This window comes from Canis aureus, unplaced genomic scaffold (assembly GCF_053574225.1).
Source record: "Canis aureus isolate CA01 unplaced genomic scaffold, VMU_Caureus_v.1.0 ptg000152l_RagTag, whole genome shotgun sequence".
Classification (NCBI taxonomy): Eukaryota; Metazoa; Chordata; class Mammalia; order Carnivora; family Canidae; genus Canis; species Canis aureus.
In genome coordinates this window covers 75,153-87,781 of record NW_027554455.1, presented here as the reverse complement: position 1 = coordinate 87,781, position 12,629 = coordinate 75,153, and the positions used below count along the sequence as shown (strand labels likewise).

Genomic DNA, 12,629 nt, shown 5'->3' with positions numbered 1-12,629 from the left:
CTAGGACACAGAACGTTCCGCTGACTGGTTAGACCGAAGCATCTACGAAAGGTCTCACTCGGGGGAGGACGGCGTCCCCGAGAGGGAGGTGTACGCAAAGCGGCCTCCCGACGCCAAAGAAGCCACGACGCTGAGGGGAAACGCCAACCGGCCGGGTCGGGTATGACAAGAAATGGCCTGAGAAGGAGACTTCCAGACGGGAGCATGTTTTGGGCCACCAGCCGCGGGACGCGTGGCTCTCCCATCGGGTGCAGCCCACCTCCCGGAGGCCGCGGCTCGCCGGGGTCCCTGGGGCGATGGTGGGGAACAGGTGTGAGCTGCAGTGCAATCTCTGGAGCAGATCTCGGACGTTATGCCCCACGGGTGCACTCAAGTGTTAGGACTTGTGTGGTCAGATAAAAAGGAAGAATGGGGTCAGGAGGATGCCCAAGAAGATTTCAGGCCACCGAGTGGTCGTCGTGGCAGGTCTGTCCAAGGTGGCACCAGGCCGGCTGGCACGTCGGCACAAAATAACCCCCCGAGGAGCGTGTGTGGGCAGGTGCCCCGCGGTCATCCACCCTAGACCGTGGACTGATCCCACCCCAACAAGAATTTTCCACTAGTCACTTAAATCCCTTGGTACGTTTGTCTGCTGGTAGGAAAACTGTTGGTCAGAGTGACATTACCGGGTCTCTTCCTTTTCTGTAAGTCGTGCACTCCGGTACTCCGCTCTCACACACTGTCCTTGGGTGATTTGATCCAGTCCTATTGCTCCAAACCCCATCTCCACGTTCGTCGCGCATAACTTCATTTCCCGCCCAGACCTCTTTTGTGAGCCACAGACTCCTACGTGGAAAAGTTCATGCACGTCTCCACCAAATGATACGTGTGCGTGGTACCTATGATTTATGTATTTGTGGTTTCAATTAAATATGGTTTTTTAATCCCCGAGCCAAACTCTTAATCTCCTTCGTGCCCCAACCTAAACGGGCCCACCCCGAGCTCTTCTTCTTAATCCGTAATGATCACCATCCCTCCAGGGGCCTCCTGTCCCTTCAGTCATCGTGACTCCCTGGCCATCCTCTTCCAGCAACCTCCTGACACCCCCACACTCACGTCCACACCTGCTCACGTGCAGACCCACCCACATGCACACACACATCCACAAGCAGGCCTGTGCGTGCACACATAACCAACCCCTTCCCCTCCCTCAGCCCATCCAAAACTCCTGCCATGTTCCTTGGATTTCTGCTCTTTCCCGTGAGTCAGGAGAGTAGAGACGAGTTTACTCTTGTCACCCGTTGGTCCATTTTCCACACAAGGGCCAGAGTGACCTTAAATGAAGACACACAGACGCTGAGGCTCAGCTTTCTAAAAACACTCCAGAGCCTTCCCCTGCAGTTGGAGGAAATACAGATTAGGAACCATGGCTCAAAAACCCCCTGCCTTGTACGGTCCTTGGGGGGGTGGGGGACTCCTTTTAGGGCTTGCGATGCTCTCTGAGCCTCACTGCCCTCACAGATGCCTTCCCTCGTCCTTCCCCTATGAGGACAACTACTTCTTTGGGGTCGACTGATGTCAGGCTGCACGTGGAGCCATTGGTATGTGTCCCTGTAGGGCCCCCTTCCTCTTCCTACTCCTCTCCTCCAGCGGCTCCTGCAGAGCCTTAGAGTCTCCGCAGTGCCCTCAGTGACCCCACCCTGCTTCAGTCCGGGGTCCCAGCACTAACCGTGAATCCTGGATCCCCACCCCATCCCTGGCCTATCCTGGCCCCCAGGCGCAGAACACCGAGAGCTCTCCCTCCTCCAGCCTGTGACGAGCGCCTCAGGCCATGGCCATTCTGTCCTCCCCGTCTGTGCCCAGTTCTTTAAGGAATGGCCTGGGCACGGCCTCCCGCCCCCTCTGCCCTTTGTACCTGCCGAGCCCCTAGCTCCCAGCAGCTGCAGGTGCACCAGAGAGGCCAGCCCCCACACTCCCTGCAAACGTCTCTGCGTGTTCTCGATGCCATCTCTCAGCCGTGCTTTATGTCCCAATAAAATTCTCTCAACTCTGTTTTCTCTGAAAATCGCTCAAAATCTTGCCCACTGTATGGTTCTCTGCATCGTAACCATCATTTCCGTGGTTGGGGAAGGAAGAGCTGGGGCGTGCGGGCTTAGCTCGGGGGGCTGCCGAGAAGGCTTCCCATGGTGCGAGGTGGGAATTTATGGGATGACCTGATGAGGCTGAAAAATTGCGACTGGGGCTGTTTGGGGAAGTGTAGGCATCTGGTGGCCGGCCGGCGGTAAAAGGATCCACGCCACGGGACTGCAGAGGAAGCGAGCCAGCTTTGGGGAGTGAGCTTTCTCTGGAGGTTTCTCCAGATTTCCTTGACCTTTATCACCAGCAGAAGTTAATGTTTAACCAGCACAGGAGGCTGCAAGAGCGAGGACAGCAGCTGTCTGGACCTCAAGCTGCAAAGAGTGACCTGTCTGAACACCGCTTGCCCACATTTTCCTCAACCCCAGAGCCAGCAAGTCTCCTGAAAGGGAACAGACTCAGAAGGAAGTAGGATTCCCAGCACGTAAGTCCCTGGCTTCATACTTAATCAGACGGTTAATATTTGGAAAATGCAACACCTGTACTTTGACTCTCGGTCCCAAGGTACCGATCACCGGCTTCACGTTAACTCACCTGAGGACCGGAGGTCACTACTGGTCACCACTAGGCCGGTGCCTCGCAGGATGACACCGCGGCTCATGCGGGCAGAGGCCCTCGTGCCGCTTGCGTGTGGCCAGGGAGGATTTCCTGCCTGTCACTCAAGGGCAAAGACAGGACAGACAGGGGCACATCTGGTCCTTCCACTTGCATCCACTGTGGTTTTGGGTCCTTTGTTCCCCTGAGTCTCCATTTCTTCCTCTCTAAAACGGGGAATTTTCTAGCACCTACCTTGTCAGGTAACTGTGAGGATTAAGTCTCAGACTGTCCGGAAAATATCCAGCACTCGGGAGATGATAGAGTAATAGTGACTCTTCCCTCACCTGCAACGGGTGGAGCATCAAAGATAAGTCAGAGTCTACCTGTGGAGTGTGATGTGAGGAGAGCTGGAGGGTCTCGCTGCCCACTTGCCGTGCTGATTGTAGTCCCGTCCGTCGGAAGATGCCAGCCTTGAGAAGGTCATTGCTTCTCCATCAGGCTTGAGTTAAAACAATGCTTCTGAGTGGTCAGTGTGTGGGATTCACCTTCTGCATCTTTAACATATCCTCAGGCACACGAGATGCAGAGTCAGGAGAGGTGAGGAGGACAGTCGCCCAAGACCTCCTGGCTCGTGACCACACAATTAGCACTTAGATGTTGTTGTGGCACAGCCTGGCCCCTGCCGCCCTGCCATTCTGGGGGAGCCTTGCATTTTTAAAGCAATGCCCATGTCCCAGGCAGAGAGTACTCACACGAGCCCGTTGGAGAGTAAGGAGTGGGGTCCGGAGGGACAGGACCAGAGATGCAGGACTGTCGGCAGGAGGGGGATGGGAAATGTGGAGGCAGGGAACGTCAAAGCTCAGCCGGAAAGTGGCAAGTGCAGGACGGGACACACGGTCAAAGGCTCTGGGCTTCCAAGGTGGCCTGAGGGCACGGCAGGCATTATCGAGATACTTTCCCCATACACAGGCTTGGGGCCCGGTGCTCCCAGTTCTGAGGGTCCCTTACCAGAGGAGGCCAAACCCCTGGGGGCAGTCTGCCCTGCCCTTGGTTCGCCTAGTGATCCAGTGTGTTGGGTCCAGGAAGTGACAAGTGGCACTCATATTGCCAGGGGTAAGTCCAGGGTTCAGCCTTGCACTTGCTCCTAGGGTTACCCACATAGAAGTGTGGGGATAGAGAGGCACCCCGGAACGCTCACGCGGGATGTCCTCACAGAGTGGATTGAGGACATTTTGAAAACAGGAATGTATTGGTGCTGCTTGAAATTTAAATCTTCATAGTGGAAGAAAGATAAATAGACCTTAAGTATATTAAGCAAAGCTTGACACAACCATGGGGAGAGATCAACGAACTCACCATCATAATGGAAAATTTCAACACATCATTAGCGATGATAGTAAACTGATGATTGATCAAAGGGACACGGATATTAGATTTGGAAAATTTCGATAAGTAACCATCTTCATGTATTGGACATAAATAGAAGCCCTCACCAGAGAGCTAGAGAATGCTCTTTCTCGAGTGCATGTGAACTGTTGCAAAATTTGAGGATGTAACAGGCTGTCACCTAAATCTCAACACCTGTCAGAGAATCATTATTACCACGAGTTCCCTCACTCCGATGCAGCTCAGGTAAGTTCAGTTCAATTCTGTTCAGTTCAGTTCAATTCAATTCAATTCTGTTCAGTTCCATTCAGTTCAGTTCAATTAAGTTCAGTTCAATTCAATTCAGTTCAATTTTTTTTAAAGTAATAATTGCTATCTATGTCTGGAGTTTTTTTGAAGAGGTACCACAACTCACACATCAAGGGAAAAGTACAATAGAAGTGAAATAATACTCAGAAATAAATGCTAATGGAATATGCTACATTTTAAAGCTTGAGATATGGATTGGAAGCAGGATGTAGAAGAAAACATGTAGTTTCAAATGCTGATATTCTACATTGGAAGAGCACAGAAATTGAGACAAACACTTAATTAAACGTGCTAGAGAAATAACAGAATGAGGATAATCGAACACAGGCAATAATAAAGATCAAGAGGAAAAATTAATGAAAAAGAAAATAAAGGTAGATGAGGGCAGATCAACAAAGCTAAAGGGTTTTCTATTTAGAAACAGTTCTGGGGCGCCTGGGTGGCTCACTTGTTTGAGCATCCAACTCTGGATTTAAGCTCAGTTCTTTATCTCAATACAAACTAAAGACAAGAAGAGGGGAAAATAAGTAAATAATATTGTAAGAAAAGGGGTCGTCATTACAGGGGCACCTGGGCAGCTCATTCGGCTAAATGGCCGGTTCTAGATTTTGGTTCAGGTCATGATCACGGGGTCCTGGGATCGAGCGCCACATGGGGCTCCCTGCTCACGGGAAGTCTGCTTGAGGATTCTTTCTCCCTCTCCCACTGCCCACCCTCCGCCCCCGCTCACTCTCTCTCTCTCTAATGAAAAATAAATCTTAAAAAAAAAGGAGACATCATCATAGATCCAACCAAGCAAAATGGTAATGAGTATATTAAAGCAAGGAGACAAACCTTTGTCATTAAATTTAAAAATTTGAAATTATATTAAATTTACATTTGAAATAACATCAAGGGGAAATAGAAATCCTACTGATTGGTCCTAAATAAGAAATAAATTGATTTGTTCAGAATATTTCTTCAAACATGGGAGGAGGGGCAAATTATCTTTACGTATGTTTTGTCACACACTGTCAGTGACTGGATAATTCTAAATTTCAAAATTATATAAATTGCTTAGAGAATTAAAAAAGAAGGGATTTTTCCAGTCTATGAGACCACAGAATCCGACACTAGAGAAAATCCATGTTAGCAAGAAAAATTACAATTTTATTCATGAGAAAGGTGTAAAAAGTCTACGCAATGGTTAATGCACCAGTTTTATCCCAAGAATAAAAGGATTATTTGAAAATTAGAAAATATATTAATGACATCATCATATTAATTTAGAGAAGGAAAAGTATGCTTTTCTCTTCTGATGCAGAAAATATCTTGGTAAAATTAAACATCAATTGATTACAGAAGAAGGAATAGATGAAATCTTCTAATAAAGAATGTCCAACGAAACCGTGTTATTAATAGTGAAATGCAAGCAGCATTTTTTTTTAAAGTCAACAAGGTAAGGATGTTCACACCTGCTTCTATTCAACAGCATCATGGAGACCCCAGAATAGTGCCAGGCACGTACATATGAAACTTTTTTTTTTTGTAAAGATTTATTTATTTGAGAGTGAGAGAGTTGGGGCAGGGGCAGGGGGAGAAGACTCCTGAGCAGACTCTGTGCTGAGGGAAGAGCCAGACCCGGGTTCTATCTTACAACCCTAGGATCACAACCTGAGCTGAGACCAAGAGTTGGACACTCAGCCAATGCACCGCCCAGGCACCCCCACATACGGAATCTTAAATTTTAAGTTTCCTAGTAGCCACATCTTAAAAGTTTAAAAATCCATGTGAACTGCAGTAGAATGAGAGATCTTATGCAATACCTCAGTGGAATATAGCCCTACACTCAAACTGTGTACTGGGGAAAGTTTTTATGCTGCTTCAGTTTTTAGATTTGAGTATAAATTATTAAATAAAAATAAATGAAGCATGCATTTCCTAACTAGCACTGGATGTGTTTCAAGAGCCCCACAGGCAGGTGTGGCTCATGGCCGTCATCCTAGAGAGCAGAGTCCTAGATAGTGTAATAAGGCAAGAAAGAGAAATTAGAAAAAGGACTAGAAAGATATTGAAATCTGCTTGAAATAACAGACAAATTATTAAAACCTTGAAGAGAATGTAATTAGGTAGCCAGAAAGAGAATCAAATCTACAGAATCAATGGAAATTCTTTTTTAAAAAGATTTTTTTAATATCTTTCAGAGAGAGAGATCATGAGTGGGGGGAGGAGCAGAGGGAGACGCAGACGCCCAGCTGAGTAGGGAGCCTGATGCGGGACTCGATCCCAGGACCCCGGGATCATGACCTGAGCTGAAGGCAGACCCTTAACTGACTGACCCCCCTCAACTCCAATTCTATACTTTAGCAATAAACAGTTATCTTCTTTGATCACTAACAAGAAAGATAACCTTTTTACATATTTATGAGACATTTTGTTTCCATTTCTGATAAATGCCATAATTCAAATGAGCTTTCTTTTAGTGAGAAGGTCTTTTTATATTATAAAACCTAACCCCCAGTTAGCCTCTTTCTATTTGCTTTAGGTTCTCTTCCTAATTTCTATGGTTTGAAGAACTGATATTCTTTTTTAAAGATTTATTTTATTGTATTTATTTTAGAGACAGAGTGTGCGTGTTCATGAGCAGGGGAAGGGCAGAGGGAGAGGACCTCAAGCAGACTGTGCATTGAGTGTGGAGCCCAATGCAGGGATCAACCTCACGACCCTGAGATCATGACCTGAGCAAAAAAATCAAGAGTTGGATGTTCAATTGACTGAGCCACTTCAGAACAGATACTCTTTTTTTTTTTTAAATATGTTCTTTATCTATTCATGAAGACACAGAGAGAGAGAGACAGAGACACAGACAGAGGGAGAATCAGGCTCCCTGAAGGGACACTGCTGGGGGACTCGAACCCGGGACCCCGGGGTCACGCCCTGAGCCGGAGGCAGACGCTCACCCCCTGAGCCCCAGGAGTGGTGGATTTCACTTGATTCTCACCCCCTGGTCCAGAGGTCTGTGCTGGGGTCAGCCCCTCCGTCACCACACTTGTCCTTCTTGGCGAGCCCCCTTGTCTTCATCCAGGTTTACCATGCAGTGTGCTGCAAGAGGGTGGGGGCCGCCCTCTCCAGAGCCTGGAGTCCTCGCCGGGGGAGCCCTGTGCGTGCAGCCACCTGCCGCCGGCCCGGCGGGTGCATCCAGCGGGCTGCTCCCTCTTCCCACTGAGTCCCGCTGCTCCTGCCCACCTCTGGCCTGCAGGAGCCCACCTCCATGCTGGGAGGAGCAGTGTCCTAGCCTCCTGCCCTCACCGAGCCACTGAGGCAGGGAGGGAGCCACGCACCGGGAGCCGGGCTCCCTACCAGTCCATTAGCCCCACCACCCACCAGCTGCAGGCCCAGCCCTGCCCTCCAAGGCCTCTGTTCCTGGCCAGCAGTGTACCGCATGCTGCGTGTGCGTGCATATGCGTGCGTGTGCAGTAGTGGGCTCTGTGCACACCTTAAAAGAGAAATGAACCCTGCCTCTCGTACTGCACTGCTCGGCCTGCCTGAGGGGGTGTGGGAGGAAGGAAACCCAAGAATCTTGCCATTTGTGATGGGCCTTGAGGCCTTATGCTAAGTGAAATAAGAGAAAGACAAACACCATAGGTCTGCTGTCCCTCACAGGTGGACTCTAAACAACAGAACAAACAAGAGAACCTGGACTTGATACAAAGAAAAGATTGGCAGTCGCCGGGGTGGGGGGGGTGACCTGGGGGGGATGGATACCCAGAAATATCAACTTGCAGCCATAAAATATAGATATTGCCGAGATGTCGTGGCAGCGGGGAGGGTACAGTCGATCGTGTTGTCAGCTTGGGGTGGTGACAGCTGGCGCGCGGGCTCGTTTCACCACCTATGCAAGCATCCGATCGCCGTCCTGACGCTTCAAAGTCCCATAATATTGTAGATCAATTATACTTCAGTTAAAAAAAAAAAAAAGCCAGGGCATTACCGTACACCCGCTATAAAACATCAGAAAATCCGTCTTCAATCAGGTGTTTTTAAAAATGTTCTCTTTTAAAAAGAAAAAAAAAATAGAAATTTGTGTGCTGGTCGGCTTCAGGGTTAGAGCAGGATTTTGAATTGCATGAACTGGGCCAGGTCCTCGGCTGCTCCTGCGGCTCTCCGACCCGACCGACGGGCTGGGCAGCGGCCTGTGTGTGGAGGGGCTTGGTGGCTGCCCTGTCACCCCCAGGCAGCGGGCACCGACGGCCCGGGGCTAGCCGAGCCAGTCCTCCCTGCCAGCCCTGTCCGCGCTGGTCCTTCCTCCTTGAGAGCCGGGCAGCCCGCGGTTGCGCAGAGGTCGCCCTGAGGGTGTCCCCGAGTCTGGGTCCTGCACAGAGCGCCGGGGACGCAGAGCCTTTTCCCTGCGCCTGTGGCCCCGGCCCCGCCGCCTCCAATGGCCCCGTGGTCCTGCTCTGCCCTCCTCCCCCTGCCCTCGGGCGGGCGGGTGGGGAGCCGCAGGGTGGAGGTGGGAGATGCTGCGGGTAAATAAGCAGAGCACGCTGCTGATTGGCTTTGGGGAGGCGGACACTGTCTATATAAGTGGCAATCACATCCTCTGTGCCTTTGAACTGTCATGGAAGAGAGGAGAGAGGAGAGCGAGCGAGCGAGCACCTCTGGGCTGCCTGTGAGTACTGCTCTTTGTCCTCGTAGCCCGAGGGACCGGCCACCCTGCCGGCGTGGCCCCTGCATGGCCGGCAGCCTGGGGTCTGGGGCCCAGAGGGCTGCGTCACCACAGCCGGTCGGCGTCCTCTGGCTGTGGCTCAGGACGGCTCGGCGCCCAGCCACGGGCTGCGGGGCGCCCTGGGAACGCTCCCTCGACCTTGGCACCAACCCAAGCCACCTGCCCTGGGCGTGTGTCTCTAAGCAAAAAGTCAGGCAGAGAAGCAGAAACTTGTGATGGTTTTTCGGCCCGCCGTCCCTCAAGCGCGACAGCAATAGAGCAAAGCGAGTGGGGATCGGCTTCCAGGCTGATTCGCGGTGCGTGTGGGGCACAGAGGCTGGGACGGTGGGAAGGGAGGCCGGGGGCCGAGGGCACAGCTCCCCAGGGAGAGCAGCAGTCCCCCTACAGGGTCCTGAAGGCGGCAGCGGGGCAGCAGGAGGGCAGCAAGGGGAGCTGGGGTTAATGAGCCAGCCACCTGCAGGTGGGGATGCGCTCACCTGCTGGGGAGCACTGTTTTCTCCAGTTTCCAAGGGAGATTCAAGCAAGGGATCTGGGTACCCCCCCTAATCCTATTTCTCTCTTATTTTCCCCTCCTAATCCTATCTCTCTCTTATTTTCCCTCCCTAATCCTATTTCTCCCTCAAAGGCTCCGAGAACTGGCCGCTCACTCGGTTTCTGGGGCAGATGGGCGGCCTTTCCCCCATGGAGGCCTTCCCCAGAGCAAGGGTGTGGGTGACAGCCTCGGAGCCGGCCTACTTGGGCCCTGCGGGCTGCCACAGGGAAACAGAGCCTTCCCGGGTGGAGGCAGCCTGTGAGATCCCCGCAGAGACAGCCGGCTCCTGGAGGTCAACGTGGGCATGACCAGGAGGGTCCGGACAGTTCTGAATGGGAAAGACTGCGTCCTTTACCGCAGCCTCTGTCCCTTTCCTGGACACGTAGCAGGTGCACACGCCCCTGTGCACACGGTCAATTTGATGACAATAATTCAAAAAAAAGAAAAAAGAAAAGAAAACAAACCCTGCCAAGCCCTTACAAATGCAAATAAGTACGGGGTGGGGGGATTTACATCAGTTTTCCACTCTCTAAGAGGTGGATCCTTCTGAAAGTTTTACCCTGTAACCTCGGAAACTGAATCTGGTGGTGAGTCTGGGGAAAGACTCCAGGGAAATTAGACTTTGTGGGTAACAGAGGTCCTGGAGGGCGCCGGGTGCTCGTCAGCACGTCTGGAGGATGCTCAGGGCGTCAGGGGCGACAGGGGTGACCGAGGCAGCGCCTGGACACACACACGGCCTAAGGGGAGTGACCCAGTCCTCCGGGTGTGCAGGGCCACGACGGGAAGTGCCAGTGGCCGTGGGGCTGAGACGAGCCCCCTGCTTCCTCGAGCCCGTCCCCCCATTTCTTGGGCCAGGCTGGTGCTGCTACCTTGCAAAGCTGCTGTGACGATGGGGAGGTCCCGGCTGGCCCGGTGAGGGTGACGGTTGCAGCGTTTGCTCGGGTGGGAGGGAGTCGGGGAGGCCCTTCTCCGGGGGGCACGGAGCTCAGCGCACTTGGTCCAGCCTCTGCCCGCTTCCGCCCAGGTGGCGGCTCAGGTCAGGGCTCTCACCGCCCACCTGCTCCTGCGTCGGGCCCTGCAGCCCCGCAGCACCCGAAGAAACCCAGAGCACACCCTGGGCCGCAGGTGCCGCCTCCCTAGCCCAGGCCACAGCTTGCTTTGGGCAGGCCCGGGCGGCCACGGCCACAGCTGCAGGGGTGGAGGCCGGCTGCAGCACCCACGGCTCCTGCTGCCGGTGCCACGGCCAGGATCGGGGCGCCAGCCCCTCTGAAGCCCATCAAACGGCAGTTGGAACACGCGCGGGCAGCAGGCTCGGCAGAGGCAGACGAGACACGGCGTGCGTGAGCCTAGCAGAAGTTGGGCAGCAGCGGGGGCTCATCTGCTTTCCTTGGACAATAGGATGTGGCAACTGTGGGTCAACGTGTTCTTGGGCTTTGACTTGCAGAAGCCTCGCACGCAGGTTTCTTAGCAACGGTGGGCGCAACCGCCTCCGAGGAGTGGCAGGGAGATCGCAGTCAATATTTACCACTGACCCGATTTGTGAAAAGGAAAGAAAAAAAAAAAAACAGGGACTCCGTAAAGAGTGTGCCTACTGAACAGACTTACGGTGGCAGGTGTCGTGTATTTGAAATAGATGATAAATCAATATGTGACCGAGCCACAGGACGTGACCACTATTATGAAAAAAAGCAACCAGCTAGAGCATAATTTAATAGTGTCGCGTCTACGGGAAAGGCAGATGGTGGGGGCCTTCTGTGAGCTGTTAATGTGACTACGAGACAGGGAGAGAAAGGGGGCGAGATTTTCAAGGGGGAGGACAGGTGCTTTCCATGCAAGGAAAGTGTCTTCTGGAATAACGTGAACTGAAGTGGAAACGGCGGGGGCGGGTGGGGTGGGAGGTGGGGAGTGAGTAATTGGAATTACTGGATGGTTCCTGTATGAACTTCTCAGAATAGCAAACATGGGTGAGAGCGATAAAATGTAAAAATTCTACCTTTGGATCGGAAATGCGAACAAATGATAAAAGGTAGCAGAGAGGGGGTGTCCATGCATGCCGTGCCGCCTGGCGGGTGACGTGTTTGTCGCATTGTGGGTCTTCTGGAAGGAGGCTGACGACGTGCAAAAGGGCGGAGAGCCTGACACCTGTTAACTCCGTTCGGGCGTGGACACCTCCGAGGGACAGACCCCACGGGAGGTGAAGCAACGTGGCTGGTGGTGGCAGCAGCCGACAAGGGACAGGCTGTGCGGCAGGTGCACCATGTCCGGGCACAGCCACCCTGTGGAGGCTTCCCGGCAGGTGTTGCTTAGGGTGAACGCGTGCACTCCGGGCACACGTAGCTGGGCAAGCGGGACAAATGAGTGACAAGCGAGGTGCCCACCGTCCTAATTGTCCAAGATCAGGAGTAAATCGGAGCGACATCAACAAGGTTGTGGCCAACGTATTTTTCCTCTGAGGTAGCTTCAAGTTTCCATTTCTCAGTCAGCGTCAGGTCACATCAGGATACGTTTGCAGGGATGTGAGTGGGAGTAGCGTGTTTTCCCGGCGGGGTGGGGGGGGTGAAAGGGAAATCGCGATCTCTCTGGGCCCTACCCTGGAGAGCTGTGGGCCGAGCTCCGACGGGGTTGCTCATTAACCAGGCCATAAAGCAGAACCGGTTCCCTCCCAGCTCGCAGCTGTGGCCGAGGAGCGAGGCCGGCCCCGGGGCTTTGTCCGGGTGGGGCTTTCCTACAGTTGCCCCTGCACCACCCTGGGATTCGGTCATTGCCAGGTGACCCAGCCGGGTCAGGCCCCTGTTGTCATACGATGGTTTCCACGTGTAGCAACAAACGTTGCTCAGAGCCCCGCGCCTCCTGCCGGCAGCATCTCACCGCCCGGTTTACGGGGCAGGAGGCCGACTGGGGGAGGCCAGCGCGGCGGGGCAGCGGCCCAGCCTCCTGCAGCACAGCCGGGCCTCCAGCCTGTGGGTCAGGTCGGACCCCAGGTGCACAATCTCTCTGCTCGGGGCCAGTGCGGTGCAGCCAGGATCGTCCCCAGCACAGCCACGC

General features: G+C 53.1%; 1 protein-coding gene across 4 annotated transcripts in view; it reads left to right on the top strand.

The window, feature by feature from the left end:
* Nucleotides 1–2,383: 2,383 nt before the first annotated feature.
* LOC144309672 (aromatic-L-amino-acid decarboxylase) overlaps nucleotides 2,384–12,629 on the top strand; it is a 74,440-nt gene continuing 64,194 nt past the window's right edge. The window contains exon 1 of one of the 4 annotated variants that reach the window (XM_077890760.1): nucleotides 2,384–2,539. The gene's annotated coding sequence lies outside the window, so the exon portion shown is untranslated. Of the gene's footprint in view, nucleotides 2,540–8,863; nucleotides 8,996–9,237; nucleotides 9,349–12,263; nucleotides 12,366–12,629 lie in introns of those variants that run through there. The other 3 variants (XM_077890759.1, XM_077890762.1, XM_077890761.1) reach the window with 3 other exon arrangements.